Source organism: Scyliorhinus canicula, chromosome 14, assembly GCF_902713615.1.
Source record: "Scyliorhinus canicula chromosome 14, sScyCan1.1, whole genome shotgun sequence".
Classification (NCBI taxonomy): Eukaryota; Metazoa; Chordata; class Chondrichthyes; order Carcharhiniformes; family Scyliorhinidae; genus Scyliorhinus; species Scyliorhinus canicula.
The window spans coordinates 45,493,263-45,519,143 of record NC_052159.1 but is presented as its reverse complement, the minus strand read 5'-3'; the positions used below and the strand labels follow the sequence as shown (position 1 = coordinate 45,519,143).

The following is a 25,881-nucleotide window of genomic DNA, read 5'->3' as shown; positions in this document are numbered from 1 at the left end:
GTTGGTCGGGGACTAGCAGCGCGGGTGCTGCACTAAGGGCTCGTTTCAACTCTTCCACAGCGCCTGTATGCTGCGGAAGCCATTCCCAGGGGGCTCCTTTCTTAAGGAGGTCTGAAAGTGGGGCGGCTTTTGTCGCGAATCCGTCGATGTGGTTCCGACAATAGCCAACCAGTCCTAAAAACGACCGGAGGGCTGATACATTCTGGGGAAGGGGCAATTTGACGATCGAATCAATTCTTTTGAATTCGATCTCGCGTTTGCCGTGCGTGATGACTGATCCCAAATACATCACTTTACTTTCCAATATTTGGGCCTTTTTCGGGTTAACTTTACAGCCAATTTCAGTTAAGAGTTCCAGGAGTTCGGCCAGAAGCGAAATGTGCTCTGCCTTTGTGTCCGTCTGCAGTAGTAGGTCGTCTACATACTGTACCAGACAATCGGGTCGGGAAAATTTTTCTAATCCACTTGCCAGCTGTCGGTGGAAAATGGAGGGGGAATTGTGGAATCCTTGTGGGAGGCATGTCCACGTGTACTGCTGAGTTTTGAAAGTGAATGCGAATTTGTATTGGCACGCTTTTGCCAATGGTATTGACCAGAATCCATTACTGATGTCCAATACCGTGAAGTACTTGGCGTTGAGACCCTGCTTGAGCATGGTCTCGGGACTAGTAGCTACCGTTGGGGCTACTGCGGGGGTTACTTTGTTGAGTTCCCGATAATCGATGGTCAGACGCCATGATCCATCGGGCTTCCTCACTGGCCAAATAGGGGCATTGTTGGTGGAGGCTACCGTTCTTAGTACACCTTGGTCCAACAAGCTGCCTATAACCTTTTCTATTTCCACCTCTGCCTCGAGGGGAAATCTATACTGCTTTTGCGGTCGGGGGTCCTGTCCGGTAACATGAACTTGTCCAGTCATTCTGCCACAGTCATGACGGTGACTTGCAAATGCTGTCCTGTGTTTGTTTAGTAGGGCCTTAATTTGTCGGTCGGTGTGGAGTGTAGTCAGGTCGAATGAGTACTCTCCCACTGCGCTAATCCGATTAGCGTAGTCTCCTACTGTGAGGGTGGCTGGGGCTCTGTCTGATCTCGCCATTCGCCAGACACACTGGTTCACTGGGTCGAACGACAAGCTGTGGGCGTTCATAAAATCTATCCCCAGGATGTGCTCTGCTGTCCGGGGAAGATGTACTAAAACTACGGGGTGCCTTGTGCTAATGTTCCCTAGCTGGATCGCTACGGGTGCTGTGATATGTCCCTGCTGCGAGTGTCCGGTGAACCCGCTAAGTGTGATGGTGGAGGTGGTCGGCCACGTGTCTGCGTGTGCCGTGGTTGTGGAGTTAATGGTGGTGCGGGATCCTCCTGTGTCCCACAATAACTCTATGGGCTTCCCTTTGACCTTTGCCGTGACTACGGGCCTCCCTGATGAGTCCCATAGTGTGTCACAGACCCAAGTGGGGGAGCCCGAACACCGTCAGTTCGTCTCGTCCACATTGGTGGGTCCTGACTGTACTGCTACATTGTGGATGGGTTTTGCTTTGTTGCGGTTCAGAGTGCCTGTCTGCTGGCCTCTCTGAGATCGCTGGGGTGCATTACACTCCTTTGCCCAATGCCCTAACTGTCCACAGTTATAGCATTCCTGTCCTTTCTGTTGAGGGCTGCTCTTGCCTTCATTTACCCATGCGGGCTTCTGGTGCTCTCTGACTGCTTGGATATCTGCAGCAGCCTGAGCCTCTTCTGGGGATCTAACCTTTGCTTTTGCCTGAAGCGATTGCTCCCAAGCGCGGGACAATCTTTTGAGGACCCATTTCTCGTTATGGGCCTCTTCTGAGGGGTCGTAATTATTGCAAGCGCTCTGTCCTGCTTCTGTTGCGTGTGAGATAATTGTGCGCGTCCACTTAACCATGTTTTCGCGGGTTAAATGCGCTCTATCTAGCTGTCCGAAAACTGCGCTGAAGTGAATCCACAGCCTTCCTGCGAATGCTGTGGGGTGTTCGGATCTCTTCTGCCTGCACTTATTCAAGCCTTCTACGGGGTCACCTCTATTGTACCCGATGGCATCTAAAATGGCAGTGTGCATCTCCTCTAGGCTGCCTCCTGCCACGTTTTGTGGGTCGGGGAGGGCTGCCACTACACTCTGGTCTAAGCTCAGCACGGTGAGCTTAACCTGCTCTCTCTCATCCAGGCCGTACATGGTAGCCTGCTGTTTTACTTTCGCAAAGAACTGGTGGGGGTCTGCGGTGGGGAGGAACGGAGTGATCTTTTCACAAGCGTCCCTTAGCTGGGTTACTGTTAAAGGGGTGGTGTAAGTTATGTCTGGGGCGCCTTCTGATTCGGCTTTCCTCTGTGTGGTTACGGGATTCATGGGTGCGGTTATGGTCTGAGCTGTGGGGGGTTGGGGTGCCTGTCGTTTCTGCTGAGCTGCGGGCGCACATGTTCCCTGAACATAACGCTGCGCTGTCTCGCTTAATTCCTGCCAATCTGGGGCATTTTCCCCATCTAACTGAGCTCCAAAGGTGCTTTGGAAGCCATTCTGCACCGAAAGCAGAGATTGCAGTTCCGCAATCTGTTTTCTGCATTTCGCGTGGTCAACTGTGCTTTGTCTTTGTTCGGTTGTTGCAGCATGGAGTGCTCTCAAAGCTGCTTTGAGATCCGAACATTGCCTCTGCAATGCCTCCACCTGCTTTTCCGATTCCTGTCTTATCAGAACGGCACGTTGCACGTCCTGATAGGCTTTCTCATACTGGGTCTGGGAACTGTTCAGATGAGCTAGACAAGACTGGTGAGCCCTCTTGGCATCATCCACCTCTCTACCCTTCTCTGCCAACTTCCCTTTTAATTCCAGGTTTTCTTTCTCGATGTCCCTGACATCGACCTTACTCATTCGGTTCCTTTCCTCTAAATCTGCCCGGAGCGTCCTGATGACCTCCTCTGCGCCTCGCAACTGTGCCAAGCAGGACACAATCGCCATCGGCTTGCGTGCTTTACTTAAACTCTTTTTGTGTATCTGAGAGAGGTTCTCCCACCAAGTATGACCTATACTTCCGGGACCTGTCTCCTCATTTGCACAAAACTCTTTCCAAAGGGGCCATCCCTTTCTTTGTAAATATTTGCGGAGTTCCAGCTCCCACGTGGGACACTGGCCTACTCTGCTACTGCTGCTGGTCGCTGCGACCACAAACTTTGCTGGATCCATCAGGCGTTCCATTGCCTGCATGGCCATTTCCTCTGACTCTCTTTTTATAATTTGGAACAGGGGGTTGCTGGGGTGGTGTTTCGTAAAAAGGGTACGGCTTACGCTATTTTCCGATCACAAAACTACCGAAAGTTTGTCGCAACAAAAAGCTTTCAGTTTTACCTTACAGCCCTGTTAGTACGCATGCACTAAACACACTTCCGAATTTCGCTTATTATTTTGAACACCTTGAATACTTGTGATCTCTTTCTTTCTCTGCAATTTGGAGTTCTAATTCAAATTTCAGGGTCCTGGACACTGTGGTGTTTCCACTTACAACAGGGTCCCGGCGGATGTCGCCACTAAATGTTGCACGTTTTACTATGGGCGTAAAACGCGTTTATTGGAGTGTATTAACACGCCTCCGAGTTCGACGTGTGCTTAACACTGCTAGGCTCTGTTCTATGTAATTATTTAAGCTCTGGAGTCGCCAGCTGCCGTATAGGCAACGTCACAAGTATTCCAAGGTCAAATTCAAAGTAATAAAGACGATACACCGATTAGTCAAGTTCAAACGATCAATATTTATTATACAGTTAATAATAAATACTCATGCACACACACTAAGAGACTAAGCTACAACTAAACATAAGCAAACAGAATACTTATCTAACAGGAACAGGCAAGGTCAGAGAACGAGGCCTTCGTCCTGGTTTTGTCTGCAGCCTTCAGCAAGCGTTCTGGCACTTGGGAGTCTAGCGGGCTTGGATCGCGTAGCGAGCGTTGAACTTACGGTTTCGGCGGCTGGTGCTCAACGGCTGGAGTCAGGATACCAGGTGTCAGTCGGGGCCGGAGCACAGGTTTAACAGACCGGACAACACGAGGTCCCTATCTTTTATAGGGGTTCCGTTGTCCTTCCCTCTTCTCGGGCGGGCTCTACCTATTGGATCAATTTCTTATCGATACTGGATTAATTCCCCAATGCGAGGGGGTCTCCGTGATGGAGGGGGCGTTTCTTATGTCCTTTTGTTCGGAGGTTTCTGGTGCCTCGATGTCTGGGTCTTGATTGGAATGTGTCCATTCAGAACCAAATGTATCTATTGTGTGGGTGTTCAAGTCTGATGGCCTCATTAGCATGCAAAGCGTTTTGCCATTTGCACCTAGCTAAGGTCTCTTCACCTGAGCCCAAACTGGTTTCTGCTGCTGCAGGATGCAAACTGCTCTTTGCAGACTGCTGTTCTGGCTGAACTGTCTGTTTCTCAGCAGCCTTCCATTTTAGTTTGGCTCAGTGTCCATTTTGCGTGGCCAGCATGGCTACAAAGTCTGAGAGCCCAAGGCAGTGCACTTACAATTCCTCAATTGGAGTATCACCCAAATGAGTATTGCGTGACAAGTATGGCTGGTTATTCAATTTGGCTGCTGTTTGGCAATCAGGGAAGTCTTAAAGGGGTGCATGCTATATAAACGGTGTGTGTTTAGTAATTCGTACATCTCAATTGCGAGTAGGGTTGCCCTGTTTGTGTGCATGTCTTATCTTTAATAAAGTCTTTAATCATTTTTACCTGATGACTGGGGTTTCACTCGTCACCTCACACCAAAACAAAATCTATGTGCCCTAACAAACTGGTGTTCCAAGTTGGGATAGTCTTGTAGATAACATCTGCATGGGTCATGACAGGAAGGATGAGCTTCCACTGAGGAGTGTTATCAAGCTCGACATCTGCAGTGCAGGCACCGTAAATGTTCACAACTCAGTCTCCCGCAAATGTGTTTACCTGCGCAAAAGTCCTTGTAGACACAATTGCCCACTGCAGTCTCAAATCTTTGCCTATCTGCAAATTGCATGTGAAAAAGTTTATAACTGGACATATGCTGGTCCTGAAAGAAAGAAAGAAAAATCCAGGATTTCAAAGATAGAAAAACAAAAACAGAAAATGCAGGGTAATCTCAGCGAGTCTCAGCATCTGTGGAGAGAGAAGGGTGCTAACATTTAGAGTATGGGTGACTCAAAGTCAAAGCTGAAAACCAAGATTTCTGTGTCACATTTCCCCCAGCAGTGCGCACCGCGTTGTCTGCAACCTCACTTGGGTTGCTGTGATTTAGTGGATGCAGTAACTCCTGAACAGTATATTACTAAAAATGAGCGAGTCAGAGTCAAGCAGAATAACATTGTCTTTCTCTCATGATCATCCTTTAGCAATTGAAGTTTACACAATTAGCCAATTTGAAAACATTGTAGAAAGCGACATGAAAATGATTGACAAGAACAGCCGATGAATACCCGTCACCCAAAACGACCCACGAGAAACGTGTGAATTGCAGAATGTGCTGTTGCTGGAGACCAAATGAAAATACAACGTTTGGAAAAGCTTTTAAATGAATCGAAGAGCTCACCAGAGAAACAACAATTCTAAATCTGGAGTTAACTGCAGATTTGTTTTTTTTTAAGATTGTAAACATTCTTTCAAGAACTTTGCAAAATATTCTTCAAACATTCGCATAATTAAGTAAATAAGGAACTTGAGTATGTTTTTCCTGTGTTGTATGATCAGGTTGAATTACTCCAATGGCGGGAATGTGGTCGGTGCACTGGATCTTACACAAAGCACTAATTGAGGAAACACGATATGCGCCAAAGATCACCTGTTGCTGTTACTTTGATTATGGAATCACTAGCAATCCAGGCTGTGCTCACGCTGTCCAACAAGTGGCACATTCCTTGATGCAACAATAGGGTCCTCCTTGTGATTACAAAGGGGCACGGTGACTTTCCCTCGTGCCTCTCCTTGTGCTCATCCAGACTTTTAGAAGGCAGACTGAAACAATTGGTGAATTAATGCCATATTTATTCAAAGCTAATTTATTTCACAGAAATCATGTAAATTGGAATACTAATCAAAGCATATTGCATTTTACTGAACTCAATCTTGCCCCCCAATCCATACATTGTCTCTTCTGCGGGCAGACCCATCTATTTTTAATATTCCACTCTTTCTGCAGAATTTTTAAACACCAACAACATGGCCCCTTGCATTTTAACACCAGCTCGGGGCCAAGGACCGTCACATGTGGGAGTTGCTTAGTAACTGGAGGCTACTGTAAGGATAAAAAAGTTTTTAAGTTTTAGTTTTGGCTGAAGTGGAGACAGGATCTCGGGGAGTGAACATCTTTCAACTTGGCCAGAAACACATTGGACAGAAGAACGGGAGCTACAAAGAAGCAGGCTTTCTAAAGCGCAAATTACAATGCAGATAACCAGGGAATTGGGACAGAAAGAACATTTAACACACCCGAGGTTAAGAGAACAGAGACCAAGGTATTGTTCAGAAGAATTCAAGGAAGAATAGAAAAAGTGTTCTGAATTAAAGAGCCAATTACAGTAACTAGTGGGGCATCTGATTCAGGTGGTAGATGAAACATTTGACGTCATTTTAATACCAAAGAACAAAGAAAAGTACAGCACAGGAACAGGCCCTTCAACCCTCCAAGCCTGCGCCGACCATGCTGCCCGGCTAAACTAAGATCTTCTCCACTTCCGGGGTCCATATCCCTCTATTCCCATCCTATTCATGTATTTGTCAAGATGCCCCTTAAATGTCACAATCGTCCCTGCTTCCACCACCTCCTCCGGCAGCGAGTTCCAGGCACCAACTACCCTCTGTGTAAAAAAACTTGCCTCGTACATCTCCTCTAAACCTAATCCCTCGCACCTTAAATCTATGCCCCCTAGTAATTGACCCCTCTACCCTGGGAAAGTCTCCGACTATCCACTCTGGCTATGCCCCTCAATTTTGTAGACATCTGGGAACGTTAAAGCAATTGTGAGCAGTTTGCAGAGCAGTCAAGTCCAAGAAATCATGAAGTGGAGACTGATATTTGGTCTGTAACTTTGCATGCTATGGCGTTTCAAGCGCTCATCAAAATGCTTCTTTAAGGTTGCAGGTTCCTGTCTCTACCTACTTTTCAAGCAGCAAGTCCAGATTCCCACTGATTGCAAGTGTGGGATCCTTTCCTGGGATCACAACCTCTTTCCAGTTCACCGTCAGAATTTTGTGCGCTTCCTGGCATTCCGCATTCTTACATCATTTTGCCAATCCACAGGTCTCATCTTCTGACTTACATGCTGCATGTTTAGCCAATGGTTATATTTCCCAGTGGCTTTCCCTACTCTTTCCTAGGATGGTTGTATCCCTCCACACATGGCCCTTTTTGGCATGTATGTCACCTTTGTTCCTACCTTTTGGTAATTGTCCTTTTGAAAAAAATATCCTTATCCTGTACTTAGTGTTACTTCATTCGTAATCAATTAATTCTCTATTTGCCAGAGTTGGCCACTCTAATTGCCTAATATATGCATATGTGAAGTGAATGGTCTCCTCACATTCTATATCTTGTTTCAAATCTGTAAAAGGTATAGTCAGTGCCGATTAGCCTTGACGAATGAAGCCTAACAGTTTGATTCCCGTGTTGTACAATTACTACTTTTCCAGGGCCTTTCCATTGTTACCGCCCTTCTCTTTGTGCAATATAATCGGGGCTGGATTCTCCAAATATGGGTCTATGCCTCCACGCCAGCGTAAAAACGCTGGAGTTTTACTTTGGAGATGCCTTAAAAATATTAGCAGCTATTCACCTACCTGCCAGAGTGCTTCTCACAGCTTTAGCTGGTAGGGCCCCCGCACTTCCAGTTCAGAGTCCGCGCATGGCGGCGGCCTCGCCGAACACGATTGCAGACTCAGCCGGCGGACCTGGACGAGGAAAAAACGTCCCAGCGATCGGCACCGTGCCGCTACATGTAACACGCCCGATCGGTTAGAACCATGCCGTCGGGACTCGGCCAGTTTTGCCCAGAGAATCACTGGAGTCGCGCCGCCTAATCTGCGCACGAGCGCTTCTCCGGGACTGGAGACTCGTGGGAGCGGCACTGGCTCTGATTCCCGTGTGAACATCGATTCTCCGTCCCCGCGCCAAACATAATTTTGGTGCGGGGCTGCAGAGAATCCTGCCCTAGGTCTCCCTGTCTACATTATATTCCCGATGGCCTTATGCAGTGCCGGAAGGCTCGCTGAATTTTCTCCGAAGCCTCAGCTTTAACGAAAGGATTTCTGCTTCCATGCAAAGCTTTCACAAGAAGAGAAAAAGTAAATCAATGCTAGCCCCTTCTAGAGCAGGAGGAGCATCTGATAGGACTTACGGCAGCTTTGGACTCCTGCCGTGCATCAATTAGCAAGAACTGCACCCACCAAGCCATTTTCAAAGCGTTATCTCCATGTAGTGCCTATGCCAGTGCCGTTAACAATTTACAAACTTGTTGATCAGCCAGTGTTTATGCAACAGGTCATCTATCACTGCACAGTTTCTCTCACACAGACCATTACTCAACGGGCTCTGTTGCAGTGCGCAGGATGCTCAAATTTTCACACATCTCGATATTCCTCATCGGCAAATTCCCCACCATGATGTCAGGAATTCCATTGCTGTTCCCACACATTTCTCAATGACCTTATCGACAATGGTCTGCTTGTCCATAGAATTCCTACAGTGCAGAAAAGGACCATTTGGCCCATCAAGTCTGCACCAACCCTCCAAAACAGCACTCTACCCAGGCCCATGCCCTACCCTATCCCTGTAACCCCGCACATGGCTGGCCCATCTAACCTGGATGTCTTTTGACACTAAGGGCAATTTAGCATGGCTAATCCATCTAACCTGTACATTTTTGGACTGTGGGAGGAACCAGGAGCACCCGGAGGAAACCCACACAGACACGGGGCGAACATGCAAACTCCACAGAGACAGAAATTTAACCTGGGTCCCTGGCACTGAGAGACAACAATGCTACTCACTGTGCCGCCACTTACCATGTATTAGACTGGATATGCACCGGAGTTGCCATATCTATACACTGTAACAAAGAAAATATTCCCACCTTTGATCCGTAATTTGTCACTGCACAGTCCTTGGCTGAAGGCAAGTTCGCAACCAGACGTGGTGGTGCCTTTCTATATTTTATTCAAATTTCACAAGAAGCTGTGACTTGCTCAAGAAGGTAGTCACATTCTTTATCAAGCACGCCAGCATCTCGCAGTAAAGCCTCTTTACTGGTGCTGCATGTTCAAACTCTCTTTTTAACTTACAAATTAATTTTTTTGGCCACCAAATTCTTACTCCCAGAAGTTCACAAAACTTCTTGAATTCAAGAAATTTCTGGCTTCCTTAATGGTAGTCAGTAATAATGTCCTGATCTAATAAAATGTACACCCACAGTCTTTCCGAATTTGAACACTCATCTAGATCATAGAATTTACAGTGCAGAAGGAGGCCATTCAGCCCATCGAGTCTGCACCGGCTCTTGGAAAGAGCACCCTACCAAAGGTCAACAACTCCACCCTATCCCCACAACCCAGTAACCCCACCCAACACTAAGGGAAATTTTGGACACTAAGGGCAATTTATCATGGCCAATCCACCTAACCTGCACATCTTTGGACTGTGGGAGGAAACCGGAGCACCCGGAGGAAACCCACGCACACACGGGGAGGATGTGCAGACTCCGCACAGAGAGTGACCCAAGCCAGAATCGAGCCTGGGACCCTGGAGCTGTGAAGCAATTGTTCTATCCACAATGCTACCGTGCTGCACCTAGCGGCATCTGTGCTTTTTTTCCCCCAATCGAACATCTGCTTAACAAGAGGCGGTTAACCTGAAAGGGAGGACTATCCCTTTTGGAAGACACTAGCATGTTGTCATCTCCAAACCTAGCACGTAGAACTTTTATACCCCTCGGCTATCTGCCGACCTGCCTCATCAAGAGACTCCAGGTAACAGTTAAGCCAGTCCACCCCACACACTGCTATCTAAAACTTCACAGTTCAATGAATCAACGATCAGAATACTCAGCACTGCATTCAACCTCTTGTGATCAACAAAATTCCTTCATGGCTGCCCCCTACATCATTTTCAGCCTTGGAATGATCCGTTTCATGCATTTTTTCAAAAAACTCTATTCTCTCGCTGTGGGCAATTCATTGCATGGCAATAATACTTGGAATCACGCCGATTAACTATTCCCCAATTCGCAGGTTCAAGCGTCTGCTTGAACATCCCAGAGCTGCTTTTTGTCTCGACATTCAAATTGCTCATCTTCCGACTGCCCATCAATAACCCCATCTTTGTACTGAAATCTGCGTTTAATGTTTTGTCAATCATGAAACTAAGCCCGCATCAAATTCTCTATCGTTTACTTTACCACCGAGTTGCATGTATTCAATAGGAGAATAGCAGGAAATTACTGGCTTCCGAGAAATATTCTTAGGGCAGCAATTATTTGGTCTTAAAAAAAGTCTTTATTTCAGAATGGAACCCACATATATAGAATTTATAGTGCAGAAGGAGGCCATTCGGCCCATCGAGTCTGCACCGGCCCTTATAAAGAGCACCCCACTGAAGCCTACATATCTACCCTATCCCCGTAACCCAGTCGCCCCCATATAACCTTTTTGGTCACCACGGGCAATTTAGCATGGCCAATCCACCTAACCCACGCATCTTCGGACCGTGGGAGGAAACCGGAGCACCCGGAGGAAACCCACACAGACCCGGGGAGAACATGCAGACTCCACACAGACAGTGACCCAAGCCGGGAATCGAACCAGGGATCCTGGAGCTGTGAAGCAACTGTGCTAACCATTACACTACCGTGCTGCCCATCAATACTAAAAGTATGTCAAAATGACAAATGCGTCCACAAACAACTTAAATGACGATATCAACTCCAGGATGTGAAGATCAAATCTCTTCCAACTGTCAAAGTCGATATTATTCTTCCATGGACAGATCATGTTTTATTAAACCTATCAACGGTTGACCAAGTTTCATATGCTCCCAATATGTCATCCTTTTTGTGGGATTTATCCAAAAACTGTAACAGGTCTAATCCCTCTTATTTATCCAAATCCTGAAAATACCTTAACTCCTGATTTTTCTCTTTGTTAGTAATGATAATGCCACAACCATACCGTGCTTTTTTCAGGGTAACCTTTACCCACATATCAACTCCGGTTTTCCATTGCTCATATGGTCCCACCTTGGAGGAGATTGGTGGATAATCAAAGCCTGATGTTTTGTATTGTACTTCTGCCACCCTGTAATTCAAATTCATCAGCAGCAGTATAGTTCTGTTCTTTTAGAGGTTACAGACAAAAAAAATACTTTTTTTTTACAGCAACCAATCACCCAGGCTTAATGTTCATCCTCTGCTACTATGTTAATTCCAATAATAATATCTGGGGAAATAAGTCAGAGCAGCCCAACGTAGCAACTCTGCTCCCCCACAACAAACTGTTCCATCTGTGTCCATCTGTACTGTATTTGGAGGTTGAGCCAATGATCATCACCCGTCTTTAACAACACTTAACAATGTAATTGCTGAAGGGTGCAATTTCTGATAGATTGACTACTGTGTCATCTTCTCAACTTACTTTGTTACTTATCTTTGTGGCATTAGCAAATTTAGTAACCATTATCCAAGTCGTTGATATAAATTTGTAAATAGTTGAGGCCCCAGCACGGATCCCTATGGCATTCCACTGGTCACATTTCACAATCTGAAAGAGACCCATTTAACCCTACTCTCTGCCTCTTGATAAATAAGCAATCCCCTATCCATGTTGATATGTTACCCTTTACACGGCAAGCTCTTATTTTGTGTGGTATGGGCAGCACAGTAGTTAGCACTGTTGCTTCACAGCGCCAGGATCCCAGGTTAGATTCCTCACTTGGGTCACTGTGCAGAGTCTGCACATTATACCTTTGTCTGCGTGGGTTTTGTCCGGGTGCTCCGGTTTCCTCCCACCAGTCCCAAAAGACATGCTGTTAGGCAATTTGGACATTCTGAATTCTCCCTCCGTGTACCCAAACAGGTGAAGGAATGTGGTGACTAGGGGCTTTTCACAGTAACTTCATTGTAATGTTAATGCAAGCCTACTTGTGACAATAAAGATTATAATAATGTTTGATGTGGCACTTTGTCAAATGCCTCCTACATGCAGCACATCCACAGGTTCCCCTTTATCCATGTTGCTTATTACTTCCTAAAAGGGCCCAAAATATATGAGTCAAACAAGATTTCCCTTTCACAAAACTATGCTGACTGCTTGATTCCCACGTTCCCCACGATAACCTCTTTAACAATGGACTCCAACAAATTCCATGACAGATGTTAAGCCAACAGGCCTATAGTTTCTTGCTTTCTATATCTTTCCTTTCGTCAGTAGAGGAGTCACATTCACTGTTTTCCAATTTGATGAAACTTTCCAGAATCTAGGAAATTTTGCAAAACTAAAACAATGCATCTACTACCTCAGCAGCCACTTCTGTTAAAACTCCAGGATGAAGTCCACAGGACATATAGGGACTTTCAGCTTTTCGTTCAAACAGTTTTCTTAGTATTCTTTCCCTAAAGATTGCAATTGTTTAAGTTCCTCCCCTCCCTTTTACCCATTGATTCACAATTATTTGAGATGTTATTGGTATCCTCTACAATGATGCAAAACACCTGTTCAATTCAGGGTTCTGCTTTCAACCATGTCTTTCGAACATTTTTGATCTCTTCCTCCGTTGGTAATTTCCATCTCGTCAATTTCTCTTGCAAATACTGAGGCAAAGTAACCAATCTTCCTACAATTTCACTGTCATTATCAGAGTTAACCTATGCATCCTTAATAGTTCCTGATTTGCTATGTGACTGTAAATATTACTTTTCACAATTTCATTTTGTAGTTCCTTTTAGCTTCGCGTTTTAAAAAAATCTTTTCCATATTGTTTTTGTCATCTCCTACATATTTGTTTAGTGAATGTAAATCCCTGAAGCAAAGTAATAGCCTGATTTGCCGGTTTAAAGATGATTAGTCTGCCAGTTAAGACAGTAGAGAATACACTCCTCCGTTATAAGCAGCATTGTTAGTGTCTTTTCACAAGTACACAGGGGCTTGTGTGGTGGCCCCAGTGGTGGAGGTTGGCTGCACATGGGCTCGGGACTGTCCCAAAGCAAGGACCACTGTTGCTTTGTTAGTTCAAAGTCTGCCATTCGACAGATGGGGCTTGTCACAAGGAACGTGTTAGTGACGGCCTGTGCACCATATGGGGTGCCGAGATGGAAAGTGGGCAGTAGGCGGATTGATCAGGAGTTCACGGAGTGATAAATGATGTACAGCACGTATGGTTTCAACCAGCTGATGGGTTTTCATCAGTCGGCAGATATGTGATGAAATGATGTTTGCAAAGACAGGAAGCATGTTGAGCAGATGGTTCCAGTTATGATGCACAAATTGTTGCATTCAATGGAGCATCAACAAAATGCATGAGTGATGTCCTTTTCCAGACAGATGCACAGTGCTTTGCTGCAGAGTGCGATATGACAATGTTGGGGTCTGGCCAGCACACTATGTATATCTAGGTACGTGGTTTCTGGTTTTGACCTTTTCTGTTGTTTCCTTCAAATGCTCCCAGGAGAAGAGTCCTACTTAGAGTCACTCCCAAATCTGTTGGTTTGGGATCCTGCTTTAGTCTGCGACCAACCATGTAGATCTGCAATGCTTTTTTGGTGTTGTGGAGGTGCAATATACTGAACATGGTTTCAAAGGGATTTGGGAGACAATGGATCAGCGTTCACATCGAGTCCCATCAGCACCCAGTGCCCCAAGGTGGCTAATGGTCCGACCAGCAGACAGAATTCTGAGAAAACTAAAGGACTCTGAAAGAACCTGTTTGCAAAATCCAAGACTCAATGTTGAGCAGCCCCCATGGAAACTGGGAATGTTCTCCCAATCTGACAACTTAATGTGAGAGGCTATCACCCGCAAGTGAAATCTTATTGGATGGCTCATCACCCAACACTCCTTTGACATCATTTGCCGACCAGAGACCCATATTGGAACTGAAAAGCAAGTTGCTATTATATACTTTGACGCGGTGTGCTACTTCCCTCTCACCAAACACAGTTACGCCACCCATGCCCAATCTGACACTGCAGACATTTAGGGCACGATCTACTGGCCTTGTTGCGCGTGACCTGGAGCGCAACGTGGCCGGTAGATGCCAGGAGAAACCTCCCACAGACTTCCTGGAAGCCAAAACACCTCGCGGGATCTACCCAAGTTCCGCAAGACGGCGCAACCAGAATCCCACCCACAATAGGCAGGACCAGGTTTTAAACTCACTTAAGTGTACTTATCCATAATCTACCAGCCTCCCCAGGGAGGTCTCAGCCGGGTGCCCTTCAGGCCTGGTCCACACAAACATAAACCAGGCGGAATGACACCTAGGGGGTCTCCCAGGCCATTGGTTGGCCAGGGATAGTGCAGGGTAGTTCCCTGGCCCTCCCCTCGGAGCGCAAGCACCTTGGCACTACCTGGCTGGCACTGTCACCCTGGCACAGCCAAGGTGCATGGGCAGCACCATAATACTAGTAGTCCCAGGGTACAATATCAGCTTTTACTTTCAATCTTCAATACTCTGTCTTACATCTGTCTTTTTCAAAGACCAATAATTATTTTAAACATTTTATGTTCCGGATGCTATTGCCAGGTTATATCCCCAAGATTACTTCTCTGTATGCTCCAATTCAGTTCCCATTACCAGATCCAGCTGTGATGGTGGGTTTTAATGTACTGACTGACTGAACTATTCTCTCAGTTCCCTATTTTGTGTTGCATTCTGTATTCATTGCTTCACAGGCATACAGTAATTTATTTTCACTAGCTGTATTCCTCACTTTATTTTTAATGGTCATCTGTTCTTGACTTGTTACCGTCTTAAAAAAAATTTGAGCTGTCTTTTAAATATGTAGCACGGCAGCATAGTGGTTAGCACTGTTGCTTCATAGCGCCAGGTTCGATTCCCGGCTTGGGTCACTGTCTGCGCGGAGTCTGCATGTTCTTCCCGTGTCTGCGTGGGTTTCCTCAAGGTTCTCCGGTTTCCTCCCACAACACCCGAAAGACATGCTTGTTCAGTGAATTGGACATTCTGAATTCTCCCTCTGTGTATCCAAACAGGCACCGGAGTGTGGCAACTAGCGGATTTTCACAGTAACTTCATTGCAGTGTTAGTCTACTTGTGACAGTGTTAGTCTACTTGTGACATTAATAAAGATTATTATGTTATTTCTACTAGGTCCCTCACTCCGATTTACTAGCCCTTCTTTATCCTTTCTGCGAGGATACTGGGCCCATTTCTTGTCAGGTCCCAGTGGTAAAGTTCTTTCCTGTCCCAATTCTGCTGCAGTAGCCCATCAAATTGAACCACTCCTTCCCTTGCCAGTCCTTCGCCTATGTATCCATCAACCTGATTTGTCTATCCCTAAACCTATCAACAAATGTTGCGAGTTGTAATCTTGCGAGATCTTTTTAACATTTCATTCTTAACTTCTGATATGCCTTAAAACAGGATCTCATCCCTTTGCTTCCCATTTGACAACTTGATCACAAGTCTATATTTCCAAGTATCAGACCAGTTGCTTTGAGAGATCCTATACTTGTGCACCAGGTACGCAACACACCTTCCTGGCTCTCAGTTGTGACCAGCTAATTATCAAATCCCAGGACTCAACCTTTGTGCATGCCATCCACCCCACCCCCACCAAGCACCAGCCCCCTCCCCACCATCCCCTCTCCCCCAACCAACCCCTTCCAATTTCCTCTCACGGTGCAACTACTCTGGAGGAAGCTACCAAGAAATTCTCTTCCCCAACACCCACAGAAGGAGGCCATCGAGTCCGCACTGACTCTTCCAAAGAGCAAACCAGTTAGTCTCACTCCCCTGCTCTTTCCCCACAATTTTTGAATTTTCATATTTAAACAATTCCCATCTGAAAACTATTGTTAGATCTGTTTCCGCCAGGCTATTAGCCAGTACACTGTAAATCCGAACCAGTTTCTGCGACGCAGCAGGGGGATAAGAGGTGACATGGTCATGGGAGAAGAAAGGGGCCATCTGGGATGGGCTAGGTACAGAGTGGAATTAAAACGGGCAGGAGTTAAGTGGGGAAGATGACGGATGGCAGAGGGGATTGGAGGCACAAGCCTGCAGTAACGTTGGTAACGTGGAACGTCCGGGGACTGAATGGGCCGGTTAAAAGGTCACGGGTGTTCGCGCACCTCAGGAGCTTGAAAGCGGGGGTTGTCTTTTTGCAGCAGACACACCTCTGTGTGAAGGACCAGGTTAGGTTAAGGAAGGGGTGGGTCAGGCAGGTAAGGCAACTGCGTAGGGCAAGAGGGGTGCAATAAGAGTATGGGGAGAAGGCGAGCCGCATGCTGGCGCACCAGCTGCGGAGGCATGCTGCATCCAGGGAAATATTGAAGATCCGGACTGGGGCTGGGGATGTGGTGTCAGAGCCAGGGAAGGTAAATGAGGCATTTAGAGAGTATTACCAGGGACTTTATGAGGCAGATCCAAGAGGAGAGGAGGGGGACATGGGGTTGGTTTCTGGAGGAGTTGGAATCCCCAGGTGGAGGAAGCAGAGAGGCAGGCTTTGGGAGGAGCCCCTGGGGCTGAGAGGTGCTGGATAGGATCAGGGGTATGAAGTCGGGGAAGACCCCTGGGCCGGATGGGTACCTGGCAGAATTTTGAGGGATTGGCTGCAGACCTGGCACCACATCTGTTGGGGGCGTTTAATGAAGCACTGGAGAAGGGGGAGTTGCCGGAGATGATGAAGCAGGCAGTAATCACATTAATCCCAAAAGAAAGGGAAGGATATGGTGGAATGTGGGTCATATAGACCCATATCACTATTGAACACAGATGTGAAAGTATCAGCTAAGTTGTTGGCGGGGAGGATAGAGGATTGTGTCCCAGGGGGTGGTTGCAGATCAAACAGGCTTCATGAAGGGCAGGCAGCTCGCGATTAATATAAGACGGCTTTTAAATGTGGTGATGAATCCGTCGAGAGCTCTGGTGCCAGAGGTGGTGGTGTCCATGGACGCAGAGAAAGCATTTGATCCAGTGAAGTGCAGGATTTGTTCAAAGATTTGGGAAGGTTTTAGTTTGGGCCGAGATTTGTGGCATGGGTGCAGTTGCTGTATGTGGCACCAAGAGCGAGGGTGAGGACGAATGATATGAGCTCACGAAGCTTCGACTTACACAGGGGTACGAGGCGGGGGTGCCCGCTGTCGCCGCTGCTTTTTGCGCTGGCCATAGTCCATTGGCGATGGCTCTCAGGGGGTCGGCAGAGTGGCAGGGGATAACCAGGGGACAGAGGGAGCATCGGGTGTCGCTCTATGACGGTGACCTCTTGCTGCATGTTTCGGATTCGTTGGAGTGTATGGGAAGGATTATGGGCCTGCTGGGGAAGTTTGGAGGGTTCTCAGGATACAAGCTGAATGTAGGGAAAAGCGAGGTATTCCCGGTGAATGAGCTGGTACAGCGGGCTAATTTAGGGGGGATGCCATTTACGGTTTAGGTACTTGGAGATTCAGGTAGCGAGGGAATGGACGGGCTCCATAAATGGAACTTAAAGCTGGTGGAGGAGGCCAGGGAGGATCTTAAGAGGTGGGATACACTGCACTTAACGTTGGTGGGGAGGGTCCTAGTGGTGAAAATGAATATTCTGCCGAGGTTCTTGTTTATCTTTCAGGCTCTTCCAATCTTTATACCAAAGGCCTTTTTTTCGGAAAGTGGACACAATCATCTCTGACTTTGTATGGGCAGGGAAGGTGCCGAGGGTGGGGAGGACCCTGCTACAGAGGCAGCAGGGGGGGTTGGCATTGCCAACCTTGCTTCATTATTATTGGGCGACGAATGTGGACACGGTGCGGCGGTGGTGGGAAGGAGAAGGGGTAGAGTGGGTTAGGATGGAGGTGGAATCTTGTAAGGGGTCTAGTTTGAGGGTTATGGTAACGGCAGCATCGCCAATGGTTCCGAGTAGGTATTCAGGGAGCCCAGTGGTGCAGTCCACAGTGAAGATATCGAATCAGCTGAGGAGGCATGTCGGAGCTAACGCCAGTGATCAAGAATCATGGGTTTGAGCGGGGGGGGGGGGGGAAGGGAAGAGAGAGAGAGAGAGAGAGAGAGAGAGAGAGAGAGAGAATACAGGAGGTGGAGGGAAGTGGGGCTGGTCAAGGTGAGGGATTTGTATTTGGAGGAAGGGTTCGCCAGTCTGCAGGAGCTAAGGGAGAGGGTAGAGCTGCCGAGGGGTAGTGAGTTCAGGTATCTACAGGTTAGGGACTTTGCACGAAAGGTCTGGAAGGGGCTCCCTAGATTGCCGGGATACACCCTGCTGGAGTGGCTGCTGCTTCCGGATGTAGAAGGGGAGGGAAGAATTGGGGATATATACAAGTGGCTGGGGGAGCAGGGAGGCGAGTGGGTGGTGAAGATCAATGAGAAATGGGAAGCGGAGTTGGGAATGGAGATCAATTGGGGAGTATGGAGTGAGGCACTGCGTAGGGTAAACGGGACCTCCTTGTGCAAGGATGAGCCTGATACAGTTTAAGGTGGTGCACAGGGTGCATATGACTCGGGCAACAATGAGTGGGTTCTTTCAGGGGGTAGCAGATGAGTGTGAGAGGTGTGGGCGGGGCCAGCGAATCATGCTCACATGTTTTGGGGTTGTGAAAAATTGGGAAGATTCGGAACGGTAGTTTTCACGGTCTTCGCCAGGATAGTGGAGGAGGAGGTGGACCCGGATCCCTTTGGTGGCGATATTTGGGGTTTCAGAGAAGCCGGAGCTCATGGAGAGGAGGAAAGCCGATGTCTTGGCCTTTGCCTCTCTGATTGCACGCCAGCGAATTTTGCTGGAGTGGTGGTCGGCATCGCCACCGGGGGTAGCAGCATGGTTGGGTGACCTGTACGTCTTCCTGATGTTAGAGAAGATAAAGTATGAGTTAAGGGGCTCAGCAGGGGAGTTTGAGAAAGGTGGGGGATGTTTGTGCCCGTGTTTGGGGGGGGGGGGGGGGGGGATCTGTGCCCTCATTATCGACTCTTCAGCCATCGGCGATAGCTTCTCACTATTTACTTTACTTAAACCCTTCATGATTTAAAACACCTCTTTCAAATCTCTGAGCCTTCGCTATTCTAAAGGAAAGCAATTCCAGCTTCTCCAGTCTATCCATGTAGCTGCGATCCCTCATCTTTGGGATATGCTCCAGCTCAAGACAGTGACCACAGTGACTCCAGGCAGAAACAATTCCTGCAAACGTGGAAATTAGGGCCATTCTCACTCTCCACAAACTTCGGCATGTCGCAGTACCAACACACTGCTTTAATTAACTAACAGCATTTATATCTAAAACTAACAAAATCATTCAGCTCATTAAATGATCTAATGGATTAGTTTGACTTGAGATTAATTGTTAACTGTTATTTATGTAAAGTAGGTATCTGTTTAATGCAAATTATATGTCCTTAATGTTGTGTTCGACTCATGAGCACATGTGCAATTAATAAGGGTTAAATTATCAAACTGGACTGTGCATAAACTTAGTGATAAAGAGTCTCAATCTGTATGTATTATTGGGATGAATCATGAATTTTGGGTTTGCATCATGCAACTTAGCTTTAAGAAGAAACACATGGATTAAAGTTCTGGCTACGACACATTTGGGCTCCAGCAAGTCTGCTTAGCAGCAAAGGAAAGCTAAAACTACAAAGCTTTTTGGCTAGGAGAATGGTCGGAGGACAGGACCTCTAGTTAAGGAGTACAAATTAAGGTTTGGCTGTCGTCTGGCTGCTCGGGATAATCTTGCCAGTGATTAGGGTTGCAAATACTGGGTCGGAGACATAGAAAACAGGTGCAGGAGCCTATGCCACCATTCAAGATGATCATGGAAGATAATGCAAATTTAGTATCCCACTCTTCATACCCCTTGATCCCTTCAGCTGCAAGGGCCACGTCCAGCTCCCTCTTGAATATATCCAATGAACTGGCCCCAACAGCGTTCCGTGGTAGAGAATTTCACAACTCTGAGAGAAGAAGTTCTTCCTCAACTCAGTCCTGAATGGCTTACCTCTTATTCTTCGGCTGTGACCCCCAGTTCTTGACGTCCCCAACATCGGAAATATTCTTCCCACATCGAGCCTGTCCAGTGAGCACAAGCCCAGTCGATATGTCAGTTGTGCCATCCTGGGAATTTATCTGGTGAACCTTTACTGGACACCCTCAATAGAAGAAATGTCGTTCCTCAAACTAGGAGACCATGACTGCGCACAAACTTAAGGTGTGGCCTCACCAGGGTCCTGTATAATTGCAGCAAGAGATCCCTACTCCTACACTCAAATCCTCTCACTCGTTGTTAGCGGTGTTGGTCTAGGTGCACATTATTGGGCTATATTCTGCAAAGCTACCCACAGAAAAGGTATAGAAATATGGGTGCATCACTGAGATCTTCGCACCTCCCATAGGTTAGCATTTCTCTCAGGACACTTGCTGGGGAATGTCTGTCAGTATAGGACTCTAAACAAAAGAATGCTTACTAGGTGTAGGGCTCTTGCTAGGAAGTTAGCATTTGCACAGCGCATTGCCAGTCAACAGGTTTTTGGAATGGGTTATGGGGCTGCTGTAAGAATCCAGTATTAGAGATTTGTGGATCCAGCAGACAGAGAGAACACAGCAGGCATCTGAGAGATGTGCAGCTTCAGCAGTTAAGGTGGACTGGAAGCTGAGAGTTAAAAAAGGATTCACTAAAGTCGAAGTCTTAAAGCTGCAAAGGGATTTGTATGTATGCTAGAGTTAGGTTGAATTAGCTAAAATCTCGATGGCTGCCAAGAGCCAAAAGAGTTCAAGGAACCAAGTAGGGAAGACATCAGAAGTGCGATCCACAGGAAAGAAAGACTGACGAAAGTTGAACTTGTGTAACCTGCCATACCTCAACTGATGAAATATTAATAAACCTTGTTCATTTGCTTTCCAAATTAGTGATTGCTCTTTTTGCCAAGAGCCTGAGGTCAGGTGTAATGTCTGGATCTGGTACGTCTCTCTTGTGGGAAACATGAATTGGTTTTTAGAGCAGGAAAGGAGCTGGATTGGGGGTGTCCCTGTCCACACTCGAGCTCTGGCATTGTAACTCTGATAAAGCAATTCAAAAATATATATGGTTATTCCTCAACAAGAATGTTGTTACTCTGGAGACCCAATCACTATGACGAAAACAGAAAATGCTGGATAAACCCAGCAGGTCTGGCAGCATTCGTGGAAAGAGGAGAACATGATTTACCCCCTAATCCCTATAGTTGGATTCCTTCACTTTTTTGCATGGTTATATTTGTTTAGCAAAAGAACATTGCGCTTTTAATAATCTCTTTCTAACACTTTGGTTCTGTCAATTTTCACTCTATCCTGACAATGAAAGTCACTTATTCACCATTTTCCCTCTTGTCTGGGGCGACCTACTGTTTCTTTTAAATTGTTCATGCTCAGGATCCTGCTCTTTTTAAAAATCAGCCGTTCACTGTTTAGGTTCCTTTTGAACGGTTGATCTTTGATCTTGTCTTTCATCATAACTCAGACCTCTTGACGCTAGAGATTACTCCAGAGTCTTCCGTGCCATTGCTCCATCACTTGCATGTTTTCCTTGTGTCTTGACAACTAGAATTTGTCATCATATTCTTCGTGTAGCTTGGCAATGTACTGCACGGTTTGATCACTACTTCCACCGACTTGGCTATGTAGTTCAAAATCAAATTGGATCAGCTAATTGCTGCATTGCCTTTATTTGTATGACTTGATGTCCAATTTGCCCAAGAATAACAGGTCTCTCTCACTTCTCAACACTACATATGGAGAGCATCCATCACCCATTTTTCCTTCATGTGTAGTTCTTTGTATTTAGAGAAAGTTATCACGGCACCAAAGAGACCACTCAGCCTCGAGTCCATTCCGGCTCTGTGGGGCAATCCAACCAATTCCTGGACTCAACTCTCTTCCCGTATCCCTGCATGTTTATTTCTCTCAGTTGTCTAACCAATTTATTTTTAAATCCTTTCTCGCCCCTACTTCCAGCAGCCTTGTGGGCAGTGAGTTCCAGGTCATTACCATTCACTGCGTAAAACAGGTTCTTCCTCTTATTTTTCACAAATCCTTTAACTTGTGCCCCTGCAATCCCTGTACCATCAGCTAATGTCTGATTATATTGTCTGCATTAAACTTAATGTCGTTGTTCTGCCACCACACACATTTTTTAGAAATGGTGAGCTGCATCAGAGTTCAGCATTTCTTCCAAATTTAACCAATTTATATCTATTTTTTTTTTAAATGGATGTCAATACTTGGAAATTAAAAACAGTGGCAGTCCCAAAGCCAAACCCTGAAGCATCCATTCGGTCCTCCCAATGACCGTGACATAACAAGTACACAACATTTTCTACACATTAGCCAGTTGTTTTTCTCTGTACCAAATATCCACGAGGCTTTGAACTCGTGTGGAATTTTACCAACTGTGATCCAAGCTTAAAACCAGCATAGATTGACGGTGAACTATTTCTCCATCTATTGGTCGAGGGAGTCATACATGAAATCAGTTTTGACAATTTTCACATAGTTACGAGGAGGTACGGACCGACAAAACGAAACTGCTCCTCCTTCTATACTCTCACTGGTCAAAGTTGTGTGTGGGAAACAATTGCCATGCTGGTATAATAATAATAATAATAATTCTTATTATTGTCACAAGTAGGCTTACAGTAATGAAGTTACTGTGAAAAGTCCCTCATCACCACATTCCAGCACCTATTCGGGTACACGGAGGGAGAATTCAGAATCTCCAATTCACCTAACAGCAAGCCTTTCGGGACTTGTGGGAGGAAACCAGAGCATCCGGAGGAAACCCACGCAGACATGGGAGAACGGGCAGATTTTGCAGTGACCCAAGCCGGGAATCGAACCTTGAACCCTGGCGCTGTGAAGTGACAATGCTAACTACTGTGCAACCTTGCCACCCTGTTATGTTATCATCTAATTAACAAGACATTACTGAAGTCAAAAAGGATCAATACTAAACCTCGGTGTTCCTGACCAGATTAGAATAACGTGATCTTTCTGATGATCCAGGGTGCTGGATAGAATAGAGCGAGCATTCATTTGCATCTGACCTTGGGAGTATATAGAACTGTCTGAAATGAGAAGACTGCCATCACCTGTCATCACTCATATCGGTCAGCACAAAAAACTGTAATTAAAGAATGAAATACTCCCAGATGGCAATTTTCATGATGCAATATGGGACTGATTTTCAAATTAAAGTGATGCCCGGATTGAACATCCCTAAAGTACTCATAATTGATTATTTTCTGGCGTGTTTGCCTTTCTGATGTTACTGCTGCCAGTTACTAAGTTTTCTGCAAGTAGACCACGGTTTCATTTGGGCAGCTGGCACTGTCCTTCAGAAGTTTGGACAGGGTTCTCTCTGCTGGAACTGCCTCCATTTGGGAGTAGTCTGCCGTACTGGATTATGGCTATCTATGTTAGATAGGGCAACATGAAAAGCAAGTCACACTCAACTCTTGTTAGAACAAACCTCAACTTGCTGTTTTAGAGCAATTACAGCACAATTACTATTAGAAAATTGCCACTACCGATGAGTATACACTTAGACTAAAGTAACAAATGTCATGATACACACACAGGGGCACACAACCCCGGTTGGAAAAGTGAAATCTGATCTGTATCCAACACAGTTCCAAATACAAAATCTTATACATAATAAATGCAAGCCATTGGCAATGTGACATTATAACACTGGTCATTACTTGCTTTGCTGCCCTGAATTTACACTCTATTTTTGGTATAGAAAATGTAAAATTATGTTCAACATTAACAAAGTGCAACTCAATTCCAACTAAAATGAAATACGTTGGTTTTATTTCAATGGAACTATACAAGAGTTTATACCCAGTACTTTGGTTCATTTTCCAGTGTTAGCACCCACTAGCAGGGTTAGCATAATGTATTCGTTGAGAAGTTAGTTCATGGCCATAGGTCTAAACACTGCCACCCCAGTGGTATGCAGCCCGTGGTATGCAGATCCCACTCCAGTCTGGAATGAGTCATCAACAGTAAGGCTGCATCCCCCAAAGCAACGCTGCAAGCGTCTTCATGATTCTTTGACATTTTTTTTGAAACAAGACATAAATGCGATTGCAACTTCGTTAAAAGAGGGGGGTGAAAAACTAACCGCAGCCGCCCGGGATAAACACGCGTTTTGCTCCGAATATAGGTTTACGCGTCTGTTTACATCGAGAGTCATTCTTGCATCATCCTCCTCCTGGCTGTTCACGAGCAGCCATGTGGCCATTGCAACTTCTCCACTGAAGCGTCTGTGAAAACATGCTCTATTCGGGAGGGGAGGGGGACCCAAACAAGTCAAGAAGCCTTCCTTAAATAAAGCCCAATACCCGCGCCCCACAAACAACCTTCCCCCCCCCCAAAAAAAAAACTCCCGCGGATTACAACAAAACACACACAAGAAAGGTCAAATTAAAACGTGGCGCTTACCTTGGGAGGGAGGATGGTAGGGGCTCCAGTGAAGAGCAGCTTTCTCTCCCTCCCCGGCTCAGCACCGGGGTTCAGGGTGGAGAGGGAGACACACACACAAGCGGCTGCTGTGCAATGGCGAGGAAACGTTCACACTGCCCAAGGAGACACCACAAATATACCAATCAGATGTTGCATTGCTCCGGCTGCCTGCGCTGGAGAGAGAGAGGCGGTTCCCGGGGATGACATGAATGGTAGCAGCGTAACCTCGCCCGTACGTACAACGCCTTCACCTAAACGTACAGAGCGCGCATTTCCCCAAATACCCCTCCTTCATTCTTGCCTATGTTTGGACACCTGACTGCTCCAGCTGTCATCTCAATTACCAACACAAACAGGATTAAAGGAGAACGGGTGTACAATCGGCTTTCCGGTTCTGATGAAGGAGAATAAATGACTGGAACCTATGGATCCAGTGGATATATAGCTGGAGCTGATACGTACAATCGCCTGGCGGTACAGAACAGGAAAATGCCATGGCAGTATAGACGTGTCACCATTTTCTGAATCTGCACTCCTTGAATATATGAACCCTTCTGAGGAAGAGCCATATTGGTCTCGAAACCTTCATCCTGTTCCTCCTTTTTTAATCATCATGGGATGAGGGTATGGCTGGCCGGCCCAGCATTTATTGCCCATCTCTAATTGTCCTTGAAAGGCCATTTTGGAGGGCAGTTACTGTGGATCGGGAATCACACATAGGCCAGACGGGGCTAAGGACAGCAGATTTCCTTCCCTAACAGACATTAGTGAACTTGCACAGTTAAATTCTAATGACAGCAAGCATGCCCAAATATGATGTAGCCACAGCATCCCATCTAGGTCCAGCCCTCGTTGACAAATCGGTCGGTTTCCGCAAGAAGCGTGTGCTTGATGGAACGAACCCTAGCCTCCTATCCTGCATATTTCCAATATATCTAGATGATATAGCCGCAACCGTTAAATCTGCAGCCACGTGTAAGAATTTCCCCATTCACTTCTGAGGTGGCGCAATCGAACACTCCCTTTCAGTGACATGCTAGTTGAGAAATTCGCTAATCGGTTCTCCGCTACTATTTACCACATGCCTACCTTCACCAGTCAACATATACATTGGGATTCCTACAACTCTGCACAGCATAAGATTGGTCCTATCTATTTGCTCACTTTGAAAGCGTGAAACAGAAATACAGTGCATTAGAACTCTTCT

At 46.3% G+C, this 25,881-nt stretch overlaps 1 protein-coding gene across 3 annotated transcripts in view; it reads right to left on the bottom strand.

Moving 5' to 3' along the window:
* LOC119977840 (high affinity cationic amino acid transporter 1-like) overlaps positions 1-24,989 on the bottom strand; it is a 109,682-nt gene extending 84,693 nt beyond the window's left edge. Inside the window, exon 1 of one of the 3 annotated variants that reach the window (XM_038819079.1) lies at positions 24,654-24,989. The gene's annotated coding sequence lies outside the window, so the exon portion shown is untranslated. The remainder of the gene's footprint in view (positions 1-24,653) is intronic. The other 2 variants (XM_038819080.1, XM_038819078.1) reach the window with 2 other exon arrangements.
* Between the last annotated feature and the right edge of the window lie 892 nt (positions 24,990-25,881).